Here is an 18,611-nt window from a genome sequence, read left to right on the forward strand (position 1 = left end):
TTCATTTGATGTTTTGAAGTGGATTGTGCTTGAAGGTGAAGTTGCCAGTGGTAAAGCTTCTTTTCAAATATTAGCTATTTTTGCAGTAGGCTATTAAATAAGTTAATCAGCATTTGTCTTAACTAACTCTTTTTCTGGCGGACATCTGGCGATTCTGGCAGGTTTTGGGCCAGGCTGATTTATGGGGACATCATGGAAGACATTGTGGGTAAATTTTGGTTTGCTTCCGGCATGGATCTGGTTTACTCTGTTTTTTTCTTCTCTTCTACTCATTATATATATATATATATGTATATATATATATATATATATATATATATATATATATATATATATATATATATATATATCAAAAATGGCATATACTGTGTTAGACTAAGCGTCTGCTAAATGATTAAATGTAAATGTACTTTTGGCAAGCAGCTTTTGGTATGGAGTTAATATTGTGCCATAATTAAACAAACAAATCCAGCATTTTGCAAACAGACTCGATCTGCTTTGCAAAGTCGAGTTTTCCTTTGCAAAGCAGATTGAGTTTGTTTGCAAAATGCTGGATTTGTTTGTTTAATTATGGCACAATATTAACTCCATACTCTTGGGCCGTAACTCTCAGCCGAAACTCAACCAGATTAGGCCCAGAATCAAATTGCTATGGGTTATGGTCCTCCATAAGCAACCACCCAGAATAACATAGAAATCGCTTAGGAACATATTAAATCTTTATGACATGCAATGCATGCATTTTTTTTTGTCAAGCTACTTTGAAAGGATGTTTTGTAAAAAAAAAAAAAAAAAAAACGCTATAATGCATTTTTAGTAAAGCTACTTTGAAAGGATATTTATTGAAAATAATAATAATAATGCTATAGGCCTACGTGAATTGAATGGAACGTAATTGAATTATCACGAGCCCTTGCGACGCTGCGTTTCTCCTCCAGTGCTGCACTTGTGAGACGAACCCTGAGTGTGTGTGTGTGTGTGTGTGTGTGTGTGTGTGTGTGTGTGTGTGTGTGTGTCAGCATCAGCGAAACCTAAGTAGCAGATAGACAGCGCCAGAGACAGAGACAGTGTGTGTTCCGTCTCTCACACACAAACACACGAGCACGAGCGCGCGCGCGCGCTGACACACTCTGGAAGATAATCTCTGATCGTGCGCGTGAAGTAAGAAGGTTTTATGTGGTCCGCGTTTCTGATGCCAGACGTAAACCACTCACACACTCATACACACACTCGGGCTTGAGGACACGTATGGACTCGGTCGTGTGACTTATGGACAGACATGAATGAGGAGGTGAAGGCGAGCAGGAGCCGAGGAGACACACAGATGAGGACACAGCCAAGACCTGGGTGAGTAAACTACACACACACACACACACACACACACACACACACACACACACACACACACACGGGTGAACCCTGAAGCCGAGATACCTGTGGAGCGCGTGGGTGAAAACACTGAGGTTATGCAACATTATCTGAGGCTTTTCTGTGCAGGAGTGTGTGTCGCTTTCATCCTGGATGCTGAGGAAACACTGGAAGTTTTGTTTGAATAGAGTGAGCCGACTCTCATCCAGCCTGTGTGATGTTGTTCAGTCGTGTATTATGGCTTTTTCTATTTTAAAACACTATATTGGTGAGGGATTGAGCTCCAGAGAGTCATGTTCAAGTCTCAAACGCACGCTTCGAGACAGAAGGTTGTCGTCCGGAACGCATTTCATGACCAGATTGCATTGACTCAAAACTAATTTTCACGCAAACTCGTGTGCATGTCAATGTATTGATGTCAACAAATAACGTGGGCCTCTTTAATGTAAAGAATTAACGTTAAAAAAAAGATAAAAAATAAATATATATAAAAATAAAAAACCGAACCATATGAAAATTAGTCTCGTAGTGTGTGTTAGTGTCTTGTAAACATTTATCGTTTCTGCTTTGGGGATTTTTAGTTCAGTAGCCTATGTGTATATTCATAATTTAATAAAATATTTATACATTTAGTTTCCAGCTTAATGGAATATGGAACAGCAACTTGTCCATTTCCTCCAGTGCAATCCATGTGAGTGATTATTAAAACAGTAATCAATCACGAGGAAACCGTGTTTTGAGACTCGCGCTGATTTTTACTGTAAAGCTGCTTTGTAATTTTTTTATTGTATAATGTTTTATATAAATGAAGCTGGCTTCACTGGATGGAAAGGATAATGAGTAATGGCACAATGGAGGCACTTTCTTTTCTCACATGACATTTCACTTATATTTCTCTGTTCCTCCTTCATGCTGTCACTGATTTAATGCTGTCTTCAAATGCTATTGGAATTATCGTAAATATGAGTTTCCTAGTGGGAAATTGGACATAATCAGAGGAGAAGTTTCTCCTCAACAGCTACATCGCCTCGTCTTGCCGTTAAAGTCGTGCATATTTACATGAGTAACCATTTGTCAGCATTTTTTTACGTGCATATGATACGCAGTTTTCGCGTGCATTTGATACGCACTTTATTGCGTGTAATATACACGCACCCCCCACACTACTAATCCTACCCATGCGTATCAATATGCACGTATACCACTACTAAACCTACCCATGCGTATCATATGCACGTAAAAACTCATTTTGGCGTATAAATCGCACGATAAACACAGTGCGTGCAATAGATACGCATTTAGTGTGATCGGGTTGTTTATACACAGCAAACATAACTTGTAATTTAGGGCTGCACGACATTGGAAATGCAATATGCCTATTTTGTTTTTCTGCTATTATATATTGCGATATGAAAACTATTTCAACAGATGACTTGAACAGCTCTATTTGGAAAGAATGAATAATTCTAGAATGATTGGGGTGATTTTGAAGGGCAGCGAATCTGCGTTTAAAATAATGAACAAATTACATTACAATAGAACAAAGATACAAATGAAATAAACAGTGCTTTATGTTTTTCAAGTAAGTCTTACTGTATTCAGGTACAGAAATTGAATAATCAAATAACATAGTCTTCACTATAAATTAAATATAATTATTCTTTATTAAAGCTGCAAAGGTGATTTTCTCTTTTTTGTTGTTTGATTAAGCGGCAGGAATATTACTCTGCTGTCACTTTAAGAGTAAATGCACGGATCCAATATAATGATACGCATTCGTTTTTTTCTCTCAATTCTTTGCGTTCACGTTAGCCAGTAGCGACTGTGTTTACGAGGACACTCGCCGAGACAGCATTTTGACATAATTATTCGTGTGTGTTTGACCGTTCGAGCACAAATAGAGAAGGGAAGGGAATTCGGTGTTTGTGAATTGAGTTCTCTTTCATCTTCTTGCACTTGATTGGTTTAAAACTGCTTAAATGTTTAACAGGACCTAAAACTTTCATTGTGTTCTGATTAAACTTTCCAATTAATCCAAAAATCACGCGCGTTTCGAACCTTGAGCCTGGTCCGTACAGATCAGCTTCAATATTTGACATCAGCCCTGCTTTATTTGACCGAAATTCCAGAATTATCAGCAAACTGACTAAAACTATAGTCAGTATTGGTCGTTTATGTTTACGAGTCGCTACATTTTATTCAAGAACCGTTGGATGTTGATTAAATATCTTAAATGCATTTTGGCTTTAATGAGATTTCCCCAAGAAATAAGTGAGAATAATTCTCCAAGATTCCAATTTTTTTCCGACAACAAAGCACTCGTAATCATGACTTCAGAAGTGGGAAGTGGGAGATTTCCGACAGCATGTGAAGTACACAGTGTTGGCCTATTCAGTCTCATTTCTTGTCATATTTATTTTGTACTGTTGATACATTTTTTTAGACACTGTCTGTCTCCCTTGGAGAAAACAACCCCAAATGAAAGTAATTATGAGTTACATGAGACGCCCGAGACGAACATTTTATTGCTCTGAGACTTGTGTTTCAAATTTGGCAGATCTTAGTTAGATTCAATTAGATATCAACTTTGTCTCAGATGCCAAAAAATTCCTCTGGCGAAATAAAAACAGGCACAAATGAGTCAGTATTTGTCAGTCAGTAAGAGTACAGTGTGTGAATCGTAAAAGCTCGGATTATTGAGCTTTGTGATGGTGAGCTTCGTTTGAGCCATTGTTGAGAAGATCTTAAACTCTAGACGACTCATATTTTTATAGAGTCAGAATAAAATCTGATATGCAAGCAAAGCGAGTCTCTATATAACAGTCAGGGTTTGACTTAATCGTGAAGGGAACGTGCAATAGTTAAGGAACATAGCCGTTGATATCTGGCAGAAAACAATGTGAGATAAGAGTGTGTGTGTGTGTGTGTGTGTGCACAGCGTGTTATCTGCCTCTCTCCAGTTCGCAAGTCCAGGCCATTATAACAGAAAGTGTTTTTGACAGGCGCGTTACCGTGTTGCCCAGGGCCATGAGGGCTTCAAACAGGCTACAATCCCAAACCGCCAACGAGAGCATGAGAAAGACAGTGCATGGAGAGATGGAGAGAGAGAGAAATCAAGCTATAATATACATAGCATACATGTTAGCGCCATTCTGCTTCCCGTGTCCATTTGAAGGTGAATCAGACAGGAGGAACGTTATCACACTGGCCATCATTCAGTTCCTGCGATAATCAAGCAAAGGACTCGAACAGAAGCAAAGAAATAGTCTTGATTATGGCTGAATCGCACATTAGCTGGTCCTCCGGGATGACAATTATGATTAAAACCAGGGATTTGGAATAAATGCATTGTTTGTGCTGATTAGCAGAGGATGATTTTTTTTTTTTGGATGTTGCTTCCTTTTGATTACGTGCTCATTTGCATACGTAAGGCGTACATTGAATTTGAAATGAGCAGCATTAAACGAGTGGTGTTATCTAAGACTAGCGTCACTGTTAGTGTTGCTCATACTCGGCGGACAAACAAACCACTAACCCTGAACCACCCCAGCAAGCAGTCGCCGTCATTTCAGCGTCTCGGTTAACTAGCCAAAATAACCTTGAATTTGGTTACATGTCGTGTTTGCCAAAATAACTTGCGAGATGTTTGATATTCCATCATGTAAGCAAAGTCAACAGTGATTACAAGGTGATTGGTTTCATGTCTTCACTCATTTCTTTATCTAATTGATGACTCGTCTATTCTTGGGGCGATGGTTTAGACTATTACATTTTAATTGACAGCCCAAATTTTGCCTTGTTTTAGCCTAGATGTCTAGGCTGTGTTTGGACAGCTATTAGACGTCTTTTAAATGCAAAAATGCTCGCTGGGACACCATGAATGATTCTTCAAATAGGAGAAGAAAATCACACAGATGCACATTAAATTCTAAATTAAACGCAAGTTGTTGTTGATATACTTTTCCTCCCTGTTGTGATGTACAATATATCCGAGGGAAACGCTTCTCAAACAAGAACAAATGTGGGTGGGGCTTGATTTTGTCTGTGATGAATTGATTGGCTGGTTGTGGTTTGCTATTGGTGGATCTCATGCGAGTGACAGGTTGCTCTGCCCACATCATCACAGAAGAGAAGAGATGCTGCAAGAGAGAGGGGAAGGACACATGAATTTAAAACAATGATTTGCGCTAGGGAAGCACCGATATGAACATTTTGGCCGATACCGATAACCAATAATACTTTATATTTGAAAGCTGATAACCGATATATTGGCCGATAAATCTAAATCCAAATTTTTATATAATTTTTGAGAGCCTGATTGCAAAAACAAAAGTCTCACAATTAAAATCCATTTCCCAATCACACAATTATAATGTTCTCATTATAATTTCATGTAGCCGATATGACGGCACATTCTGCACTTAACTATATTTTCCTTTTTTGAAGGGATTCCAATCATATTTCAAGCAATTCAAATCCATCATGTTGAACAGTGCGCATCTGAAGTGTCTCAAGTGTTGAAGGAAATAATTCATTATTTATCTGCTTTAATATATCAGCCAAATTTAATTATCGGGCCGATAACGATAACATTAAAAAAGAACACAGATCGGCCGATACCGATATGGTGGCCGATATACTGTATATCGTGCATCCCTAATTTGCACGGATAAATCATTTAGAATATATACTGCAATATTCCATAACAATAAAGGCCCTTTCACACCGGAAGCGAAACGAAAAAGCGAATAGTTCGTGTGCGAATAGTTCGCATCAAAACCATTCACATCAGCCGCGACGCGAATTTGTGACGTCTGTGACGTTCAGAGAGCTTCAACATTCCAAAACTTTCGCGCGAATCGCTCCGACAGCTGAGAAAACATGGACACTTCATCATCATCATCATCATCATCATCCAGTCTTAGTCATAGCAGTGAAGACGAGCTTTTCATTTTATTTAAAAGACAGAAAAGAAGGTTTTGGGTGCACCCAATCTTACACAACAGAGAGTCTGAAGGGGAGTGTGCTTATGTGCACAGTTTTTTTGCGTCTTCAACTAAACACAGTGCGTTTTGTAATGTAAATACACATTACATGTAACACACGAAGTTAAAAATCATTCGACAAGAAACTGTAGATATCACACAAAGAATAGTATACTAAAAGCAGCCCTAAAAAGTCTCACTACATTTTGTTACGTGTTCAATGTAAACACGGTCTCTGTCTCTATCTTTGACGATAATAGTGTTAGCTTTCTATCCAAAATGTAGTTTGGCCTGCTAGCCTACACAGCACAGGACTATACAATGACTAAAACTAGCACACAACACACTCACAGTCGAGATAACCGAGTTGGTTCGGCAATGCTACGCCACACATTGTCTTTCAAATCGTTGTCCTTGTAGTATATGATTGGCTGAAGCCTATTCTGTCGCCGCAAAAGTAAAAAAAAAATCGACATCGAAGCGAAAAAAATAAGTCGTTTTTTCGCCGCAGCACATTCGCGTTCGGTGTGAAAGCACTCATTACACAAACAGCTGATCAAAAAATAAACCCATCGCGCGAATTATTCGTGCGTCAAAATCGTGTCCAGTGTGAAAGGGCCTTAAGAGTGGTTAATTTTTATTTCATGACCTTTCACATGTTTAATGTTGTGCATTACTGATTGGCCGTCCTATCCCGGAAAGGCAGGGTCCCTGTATCCTCACCGGTTTGCCTGTTTGTCATCAGCGGTAATGAACGAACCCAAACTAGCGCTGCCATCTGTTTTTTCCTATTTGATTTTGTAGAATGAAGTAACGAGAAACGGAACACATTTGACGGAGAAACAAAGAAGCGAGAGGAAATGTGTTGTTGGAAGTTTCCTCTGTCATTAGTGGAGTGGATCCACATAATTAAGACTCGGCGCACAGAAGTGTGTTTATTTGGCTCGTTCCTAAAATGCTCCCAGAGGGAAGTTTTATTGCTCAACGGTTGCTCTTTGAAAGCTCGGGGAACATAATGGAGTTCTTAGTTAAATATTCAGTTAATATTCCTAAAGTAAAACAGATATAAATGACTCATCATGCGGTAAGAGTATATAGAGCTATAACATGAGTGTGGAACAGCTCAGATCATTTGACCTTGAGGGATAGTTTGAGATCGTATTGATGGCTTTTTATTGCAGTCTTTGGTTTCCTGGCAAATCTGAGAACAGTTTGAGATGTTGTTGAGATTTTGTGAGAACACATGTTAAGATCTCTGGAATATAGATGGATTCTCTAACTTTTTTGTCATTACTATTATTCTCACTCCTCCTTCATCTGTCTATGTCATAGAACTGTTTGCAGAAAAATTATGAAATTTGGCACACAGATAGAGGACAGTCTGAACAATAACCGCACCAATTTTGAAGTCTCTAACTCAATCCCTCTAGCGCCACCAACTGTCCAAATTTGCATGCATGTTTATGCTAATAACTTTTGAACCATAAATTCTAAATTCAATTGCACCCCATGACAAAATTTTTCCCCATGAAAATATTTCCAGCATTTTGATTTTCTAAAAGTTATTAAAAGCTTTTTGATAAACCAAACCGTTCTCGAATAACGTGCAAACAAATTTTGATGAAGAGCATGTCAAAATGGATGTAAGGCTATATTTCCGCAACGCCTCGGCATATTCAGACCGGATTTGGTACATGTTATCACAAGCATGACCTGAGGCTACTTGCAGGGTTTCGGCTCAGCGCCACCTACTGGTCAGGAGAAATGAAAAATGGCTATTTTTGCTTATAACTTAGTTTATAGCTTTTGATGAGTTTTGCCTATTTAAATGAAAGTGGTCTTGATAAATTCCTTGATTTATACAGAAAACATGTACATTCATTGACATTTTGAAAACCTACTTTTCAAAGAAAGATGTTGAATAACACATCAACAAATTTTTACAAAGCTGATTTTTAGGCTGTAACTTTGCAGTGCTTTAGCATATGACTTTAGCATATGTCGTTGCCACCTCACACTGACCTTGATAACAGCGCCACCTATTGGTCAAAATTCATAAGCAATTAAATCATATTAGTGATTGTTTTTGTGATTTTTCAGCCGTTTTGACAAAAATAATCTAAAAATGTCTTTAGTTACTCATTGTTGCAGTCGGTCTGATGCTCCCAGCCAAGCTTGCATAACTCATCATGCTTTTTTTGGGCTTAGTCCCATTTATTTATGTTAATTGTGCTTTTTTTCCATTTAATTAATTTCATACTCTCACAAGCCCGTGGTCTAGAAGAAACGACTGAGATATTAAAGAGATTGCATTTATGATATTATTATTATTTTTATTTATTTTTTTATCTGTCATAGTTCTGAATCACATCAGCAATTTATTTACTGGAAGAAATGTGACTTATTTATTTATTTACTTATTTTATGCAGAAACTGCATGTAAAGCAGTGTGATTCTGTGTCAGCAGTGTTGAACAGTGTGCGGCTCCTCTGACACCCTCATCTCATTAGAATTCATACCAGAATAAAAGAACAGACATGTAGAATTATGAGATATCTATTATAAGACAAAGACTGTCTGCTAGACACCATATCTTTCTGATGAGACAAAGAGAGACTGGCTTTATGAATCATAAGTCATACTGAAAAACTCTGGCTAATAGACCGTAAGATGAGTATTAGCATGTTTAAGATAAAGGTGCACTCAGTCATATTGTTCTTGTTAAAAAAGTTTTATGCAAATACATTTTGACGTGTAGAGATCACATGATCAGCTGAATATTACTTATATCTGGCACTTTTTACTCACAGGATAAACTAATCATAATCAAATTGTTTCACGCAAATTCCATTTTTAAAAGACATTATTAAATTTATTCAGCAAGGATGCATTAAATTGATCAAAAGTGACAGTAAAGACATTTATAATGTTACAACAGGTTTCTATTTCAAATAAATGCTTTTATTTTGAACTGAAAAATAAAATGAATCACGTTTTCCACAAAAATCTGAACTGTTATAAAAATAATAGAGCATCAAATCATCATATGATAATGATTTCTGAAGGATCATGTGACACTGAAGACTGGAGTTATGATGCTGAAAATCAGCTTTTATATCAGGAATAAATTACACTTTACTAGATATTCACATAGAAAAGTTATTTTAGATTGTAATAATATTTCACAATTTTTACTGTGTTTTTATCAGATAAATGCAGCCCTGGTGAGCAGAAGAGACATTAAAAGAAATCTCCTTGCTTTAAAGGAACGTTTTTTTCCACTTGCTTAACATAGCAGACATGAATGATGAGCAAAGAGAGAGACAGATTTATTACTGAAGGCTAAATTGAATTGAAATCTTATCATATCCGTGTACCCTAAAGCTTATTGTGGCAATAACTTAATGGATACGCGTGTCTGTTTAACAAGTAAAGTCCAACAGGTTTCTTGCTCAATCTGTTCAACTCTAAGACAAATATAAACTGACCTTGTGGGTGAAACTGCAATCATCGTTCATCTCTTCTGGACATCTGCACTTGTTCATGAGGTAATTACATTAGTGATTTGTTTAAGTGCTGAGGAAGATTCACACAAGAGTCCTTGTGTTGCTCTGAGGTGATTATGACGCTGGCGTGAAGGTTAAACCGTGAGATCTGGTTTGGATCTGCTTGCTTTTCTTCATGAGTTCAATGCACTCGTTTGAAAATGCAGAACTGAATCGAGAATGCTTTTTAAATTCCAGTACGATTCCTGAATTTAAATTTGATTTGATTTGAGGTTGCAAACAGGAATCAAAATGGCAATTTAAGGAAAAATTATTCAAATGAATTAAAATAAATTCATGTAACCAAATTTGTGACTAGAAAAGCAAAGTTTATCAAGATAAACTCAATGGATGGATGGATGGATGGATAGATGGATGGATGGATGGATGGATAGATGGATGGATGGATAGATGGATGGATGAATAAATAGATGGATGGATGGATGGATGGATGGATGGATGGATAGATGGATGGATGGATAGATGGATGGATGGATAGATGGATGGATGAATAAATAGATGGATGGATGGATAGATGGATGGATGAATACATAGATGGATGGATGGATGGATAGATGGATGGATGGATAGATGGATGGATGGATAGATGGATGGATGGATAGATGGATGGATGAATAAATAGATGGATGGATGGATGGATAGATGGATGGATGAATAAATAGATGGATGGATGGATGGATGGATGGATGGATAAATCATTCCCTCCACAATTATTACGTCTTTTAAAGATAAGACAGAACACACACTTCTTGAAGTTTCTTCGCATATTCTTGGAGATTCTGTGTGATTTTAGACACAGTGTTTTTTATAGTTCTGAAACAGATGTGAGTCGTAAATGACCCTCTTTCTATGCCTGGCCATAAATCTCACACTGTCATGTGGCTCTTATCAATATTGCATTTTAATGAATGATTTCCAGATGAAACGAGCAGCAGCTGAGCAGATCTCGATCCGTGCGGAGGAAATTACAGACCCGTGTTCATGTTATGGGTTCAGTCCAGGGCTTATGACTGCAAGATTTATTAAATTGATGAAAGTTTGATTACCCACCTAAAATAGCTCGGCTAGCATCAGAATGGCTGGTATTTTGGCCTCATATATCTGGAAAATGACTTTCCATCTTTTCAGAAAACTACTGAAAATAAAAAAAGACTTTGTGTTGTGAAAAACGATTGGTTTGATAGTAAATATGACGGATGTTGATGATGTCATCTCTGTCTGACAACAACGAGACAAAATAAATTACTGTTACTGTAAATTACTGTATTTTCTGATTATATAAGTCATAGTACTGCGACTTATATTGCAACTCATATAATGCGACTGTTTTGTTTTAAATAAACTTGTTTAGGCTTGACCTTTATAATAAATGAATGCCCCCGTCATTTATGTTTGCTATATATATATATAATTACTTTTTTTCTCAACAATGCAATTTTGGCCTACATTTATTTTAAACGTCTATATTTTATTTCAGGTAACATTTATTTTTATTCAGAACAGAATTGAGAATGCTTTTTAAATTCCAGTACGATTCCTGAATTTAAATTGAATTTGATTTGAGTTTTGAATTTGATCAAATTCAAATAAATTAATATAACAAATTTTTTGACTAGAAAAGCAAAGTTTGTCAAGATAAACTTGATGGATGGATGGATGGATAGATAGTTAAAAAAAAAAAGAAGTTTTATTAAATATTCCATTTAATCACTTTGCAAACATGGGAATGTTATTTTTGAATGTTCTCTGAACTTTCCGAAACAAGCAAAATTAAAAAAACATGAAATGTTTCAGGAAAAAACATTCCATGAACGCTGTATAAATGTTTTTGTGCTGACGTTTTGAGAACATCATTAAAGTCCAGGGCCCGTATTCAGTAAACGTGATCTAACCACTCAGAGTTCTCCTAAAGCGCAGTAAAAGTTTCATCTAAAACCCCTTTCACAAACCGGCTGACACACACTTTTACTGAGGAACAGGGAGAAGTCTTAAGCTAAGAGAAAGGGGGCGGACTTGACCTCGTTGCTATGGATGATGTCATCAAGCTTACTAACTATTCCCTCTGTGATTGGCTGATGGGGGAGGGGTCTCTGTCAGTGATTAAACAGAGAAATATTGTAGAACGAGGGATCATGTTGCCATATTCAAATAAAGATTTGAAGAGAATGAATGACCTTCAGATGACCATATGACAGAAGTGTTTCTCCTGGAAACCGTCTTACACACACAGGAAGACAGAGTCTCGCTCAGCGTTCGTGTGTATGATGGAGCGGCGCCAGTCGTGTTTCATTACACACAACACTCCTGTTGCCATAGTGACTCGCTGTATGACACCTCGCCGGCGTCTTTGATGAATCTCTGTCAAAGCGGCTCAAAATCACTCAAGATTATACCACTCACAACAGCGTGACACACACACACACACACACACACACACACACACACACACACACACACACACACACACACACACACACACTAACCCTACCCCTAAACCTGTCCATCAAACACACACACACACACACACACACACACACACACACACACACACTAACCCTACCTCTAAACCTGTCCATCACACACACATACACACACTAACCCTACCCTTAAACCTGTCCAACACACACACACACACACACACACACACACACACACACACACACACACACACACTAACCCTACCCCTACCCCTAAACCTGTGCATCACACACACACACACACACACACACACACACTAACCCTACCCCTAAACCTGTCCATCACACACACACACACACACACACACACACACACGTCTCAGAGAACGTTAACACTACGAACAGTTGCAGAGATCGAGAGTCCTTCAGAATCATTCGTGACAGAAAGCTTTACACACACTGTAAGTGACAGAGATTAATGAGTCAAACAATACACACATCTCCGTCTGCGTTCACTCGCAGAACTGCAGTTTATCACGATCAAGAAGAGGAAGAGAAAGCAACATGCATCGTTTGTTCACCAAGGCTGTATTTATTTGATCAAAAATACAGTAAAAAAATTAAAATATTATTGCAATTTACATTTTTTAAAGTTCTCTATGTGAATATATAGTAAAGTGTAATTTATTCCTGTGATCAAAGCTGAATGTTCAGCATCATTACTCCAGTCTTCAGAGTCACATGATCCTTCACAAATCATTCAATATGATGCTCAGTTATTATCAGTTATTATTGATAATCGTGGAAACAGTGATACATTTGATTTGTCAGGATTCTTTGATGAATAGAAATTCTAAAGAACAGTGTTTATTTGAAATATGTTTTCAAAATTGATGATAATAAGAACCACAAGTAAAGTGTACTTCATTTTTCTTTTGCAAGTTTTTGTACTTTTTTTTTTTTTACGAAAAATTCCCTGAAGTTAGATAAAATGAACAAAGATTAACTTTAGCCAGTTAAAGTCCGTTTTAGTTTGCAAATAAAGTTTACTTTGCAATATTCTGTTTCAAGTACATTTTACTCAAACCATATAGCACTGAATTAAGCCATGCGTTTCTTAGAGCATCTGATTAAATCATACAGTATACTGTGTACATATATCAACATATAGAAGTAATGAGGAAGTTTAAACGGCATCTTAAATCTTAAAGGGGTGGTTGATTATGATTTGACTTTTCTAACTTTAGTTAGTGTGTAATGTTGCTGTTTGAGCATAAACAACATCTGTAAAGTTACGACGCTCAAAGTTCAAAGCAAAGGGAGATATTTGCTTTTATAGTTAAGGACTACAACAAACGGCTGGTAGAGACTACAATGAGCTTCTTCACGGGTTAGTGACATCACCAACCCTAAAATTTACATAACCCCCACCCCCTGAACACGATTTATAGATTATCAAGACAGAATATGCTAATCAATGACACATCAGCTTCATAAACTCATCAACTAACCATTCAGAAATGTCCTGTTGCTTCTACATGTTGTCTCTTCTTCTCGAGTCTCTCCATCATTGTCTGACTCCGGTTTGAACATAAAAGGCTAAAAGTTTTAGAAATTGTCAGTGCATGTGTGTGTGAAGCTGTTGTAGCTCTGCCCCCTGTGCCGGGAGCAGCAGCTCATTTGCATTTAAAGGGACACACACAAAAACAGTGTGTTTTTGCTCACCCTCAAAAAGTGACAAATTTTATCATGCTATATAAAAATATCTGTGGGGTATTTGGAGCTAAAACTTCACACACACACTCTGGGGACATCAGAGACTTATTTTACATCTTGTGAAAAGGGCATTATACCACCCCTTTAAAAGAGAAGACAGTCGGTATAGTTCGACATCTGCAGAAACAGAGTTAGATCTCATTCAGTGACGTTCAGATGGTTTATATAACTTGCTGTAAAGTGTGTGAATATGACTTGTTGAACAATGACACATGTGTATCATCCTCCCACAGACACACACTCGCACTCTTCACCTGTGTCTCATCTTCCTCAGAGACACGTACAGACTCTCGGGTTTAAAATAGCTCTCTGAACACTCTCCATGATCATAATTTTGAGTGAAAACCCACTGAATTATTTATTGTGAACCATGAAGGGGACAAAGACACCGAATCAGAGCTGGGTTTTGAGTCGCATCATAAATTAATGACTCTGGGAAAGGAAAGAGTGACACATTAAAGACGGAGAAGATCTTGATGAACCTTCAAGGCCAAACATTCACACAGATGCATCACGCTCGCGTAAAGTCACCATGAAATCATGGACAATTCTGTTTTCTTATGGAATATTGCAGGTTATTCTAAATTTATTCTGCGCACATATATATTCAAATGCGCATATAGACTGAACATGTAATACGCATGTGCTTGGCGTCAGCGCTTTCACATATTCGTGTTTTTGAAGTTTGTGCAGAAATAACTTTATCATGTTTTTCAAAATTATTCAACACCTGCACCGTGGAACCTGTTTCAAGGTTTATGTTCTCGAGCAACAAACACTGCTGTCGTGCGAGTGAGCGGCCGGAGCGCGTTAAGCAGGGGCGGAGCTAGACTCTCAGTACAGTGGGGGCGGAGCTAGACTCTCAGTACAGTGGGGGTGGAGCTTCATCATGGGGCCCTCTGCTACCAAGTCATTTTAAAATTAAAACCGTTAAAAAAAAGTATCATATCTGATGAATGCATATGTAATAATGTGTCACTTGTTGAGCCAAGTAAGCTTATATGTTAAATAAAACACAAAGAAAAGCCACATTTTTTTACAAGTTTGTATTGAAACAGTTTGCCAGTCGAGTAAAAGTGTTTCAGCACCACGGACAGAGACATCTGATTGACAGCGATGGTGCTGAACAGGCCAAATGCGCTCAATCAGTGCCGCATTATATGATTGACATGGCACTATTATATATATTGAACACAAAGTTTGTTTACAACTCCATAGGTAGGCTACAGGTGCGACATGAGAACTTAACTGGGATGAAAACTTTGAGAAAAACAACTGATTTATAACATTCTGTCTGAGTGACTTATTCATAACTAAAATAAACATTTTTAAAGACGATTTTTTTTTCTTACCATTTTGTTGTTAAAGATCCTCCAGAACAAATAAATCTAACAAAACTATATACATATCATGGTCCCTTATTAAATCTTCATCCAAATCTGCTCCACACCCAGCAAGGTGAGATTTGACAGTCTGGCCTCATCCATGCACGAACGCAAGTGTGTCTTAATGAGCCGCAGACGGCTGAGACTTCGTTCGGCACTGGCGCTGGGAAGGGTTTTATAAATCGTTAGCTAATGCAGTAATTAGCTTTTTTTCAGCTAATAATCTGCAATATGTTACTTTGCCAGGGCCCTGTGCAATGTGTCACCTGGCGAGGGCCTCGTTCCTGTCCAGTGATGTTAGATCGGCGGCGTTTGAGGGGCCCCTAATTGGCACGGGGCCCTGGGGCGGCCGCACCCAAGCACCCACGCTATCTCTGCTACTGGCGTTAAGCGTTTTCTGTTTTCTGTTAGAACGGTGTGTGTTAGCAGCCCCTAAGTTAATAACTAATGATCTTTACAACGGAAGTCAATCAATCAAAACTAACTTTATCTGGACAATAACTTTATTCTAGAGCTGCTGTACAGCCAGAACAATCTCTGTTACTGTAATCTCCTGTTATCACTGTAAAGCTGCTTTGAAACAATCTATATTGTTAAAGCGCTTTATAAATGAAGGAGACTTGACTTGACTCTGATGACGAGGGCGGGGCAACCTGTCACTCACATGAGATCAGCCAATGGCAAACCACAATCATCCAATCAGTTCCTCACAGACACAATCAAGCCCCGCCCACATTTGTTCTCGTTTGAGAAGCGTTTCATTTTCATGTCGTTACAAACCCGCGTGGTTTTCTTTCTCTAGTCCGAGACACATGGCGATGTTCATCAGGATGTTCACGGCACGCTGCTTTTTTCCAGACAATGACAGATGTTTTGTTAGAAGAAAAAAACACAATTTCAGTCTACATCAAAATGTCATGTTTAATTTGTAGCTACTTTCTGTTTCATTGTAATTATTAGTGCATTTTACTAGGAATTTCTGAGTGAAAATAATTTCAGAGTACACTATCAGCCATGTCTGGAATAATTAAGTGTGCTTGCTGAAAGCAGCACACTTATTGTTCTTCTTAAGTTTTCTTATTATTATTAAGTGTGCTTGCTGAAAGCAGCACACTTACTGTTCTTCTTAAGTTTTCTTATTATTATTAAGTGTGCTTGCTGAAAGCGCACACTTATTGTTCTTCTTAAGTTTTCTTATTATTATTATTATTATTATTATCATTATTATTATTATTCCCGGGAGAAAAATTTTGGCCAGCTCCTGCGCCTAGGCCCTTTGAGACAGAGACACCGTTCCAACTTTAAAACGTTCGGTCAGTACCGGTGTAAGTTGCTCGCGAAGATGACATCACAAGTCCATGTCGTTCGTCCGCCATAGTGGATTGAACAGAAAGCGAAACTAAAGTTTCACAGGTCACAAATTTGGTCCGAACTTCACGAAACTGGACGTACATGATCCTTGCACATAGCCTCACAAAAGTTACTAGAAGGATTTTTGATTTTTGGAAGCGTTTGCCCATCACAGCCAAACGAAATCGGCGGCGTAGTCGCCAAAACAGGAAGTAGTTCATATTTCAGGAACGCTGTCACGTATCGAAACCAAACTTTGTACATTAACTCGATACTCCAATGTGAGGATGTACAAGATCTGAATTGTTTTAATTTTTTTTTATTTCAGGCTAATTGACAAACCCATTTACCTATGTCTAGGTTTCAACTCAGACTTTTAGTGTTAATGCATTTAGACAGTAGGTGGCACTGTTGTATTACATTTCACAGAGCTGCCAAGTCAGTGTATAGACTGCATTAGTTTTTACTAGGTTTGCCTTAATAAATGCAGGGCCTGAATTTCGTTTTTTAAACTGGGAGGGAATTCCACCGCTTACATGGGTCACATGGGGGGGATCTAAAGGTTATTAGCCTATGCATCATACATTCGGTCTTCTTCGCTAACCGAACAATTAATTGTCTGTGGCTGTGTTTGTGCGCGCGGGAAATATGCTGCGCATAACAACAGAAAACAAGGAGAAACGTGCAGTCACAAGCGCTTGCTGTCCCGTGGCGTCTGTCGTTGCTATGCAACCGTGAACTCCGATCGCCATGATGACAAGGAAGTATCAGCAAAAGATTAATAGATTTCTAGCCCTTGCATTAGCTTTACTCATGGCCGTAGCCAGCTATGATTTCACCGAGGTCCGGACCTCGGTAATTTTTTTGTATTCAAAAATAAAATTTCAAGCTCTCTGAATGATTAATTAGCCGTTTAAACCACGTCACATGTGTGTTTGCAATTCATGTTGCTGCGAGAATGTAGAACAGTGAACGGGGCTTGAGAGCGTGCGTGAGGTGCTTACAACAAAGTAGTTTTTGACGCGTTCGACTCGAGTTCGAATCCGCCTTTTGCCGAACTCGCTCTTCTCCCTTTTCCCAATACACATGAGATGTAAAATGTATAGCCTAACATAAAGGTCTCTAGCGTTATATTTTGCCAACGAACTAAAATCGAAACCGTGATATGGTTTTGTGCTTTATAAAACAGCACAAGACTTTAAGTATCCTATATATGCATTATGTTTGTGCTGCGTGATTTAAAGAAAAGTGCGCACTTTGCTCACGCGATCAAAGAGTTTATTTCTTGCAAGTGAACAAGACATTAGGACAAAAGTATTGTAATTTTCCTATAGTGTAATGTAAAATATACTTTTGAAATATTCATTTTCATTTAATACAGTACGTTTATAGGCTATTTTATGTCATAGGAATAATTATATAAATCATTATTATATTATTATACTAATTGTTTGGCGTCCTAAAACACCAGTGATAATTTAATGTAGACTGAGACTCTATATCATAAATAAAAAATATGTTTGAGCCCTCTTTAATGTCTAGGTACAAGTCAATGCTTTTTCTTTGTGCACAGTTCATGAGTTGAAGCCATTTTTTTACAGTCTATGGTTGTAGCCTGTTGAAGCTCTTAATTTTGAGCTCTCAAAGTGCACCAGACTGATGCATTTAACTTTAAAATGTACAAAATTTTCTTGCGGGGAGCATGTCCCCGAACCCCCCTAGAGGGACAGAGGTTTACCCAACATAGTTTTAAAAATCCTATGG

At 37.9% G+C, this 18,611-nt stretch overlaps 1 protein-coding gene across 1 annotated transcript in view; it reads left to right on the forward strand.

Moving 5' to 3' along the window:
* Positions 1-1,122: 1,122 nt before the first annotated feature.
* The window catches only part of lingo3b (leucine rich repeat and Ig domain containing 3b), a 59,021-nt gene continuing 41,532 nt past the window's right edge, over positions 1,123-18,611 (forward strand). Inside the window, exon 1 of the mRNA XM_081374102.1 lies at positions 1,123-1,347. The gene's annotated coding sequence lies outside the window, so the exon portion shown is untranslated. The remainder of the gene's footprint in view (positions 1,348-18,611) is intronic.

Source organism: Scardinius erythrophthalmus (assembly GCF_964197995.2).
Source record: "Scardinius erythrophthalmus genome assembly, chromosome: 9".
Classification (NCBI taxonomy): domain Eukaryota; kingdom Metazoa; phylum Chordata; class Actinopteri; order Cypriniformes; family Leuciscidae; genus Scardinius; species Scardinius erythrophthalmus.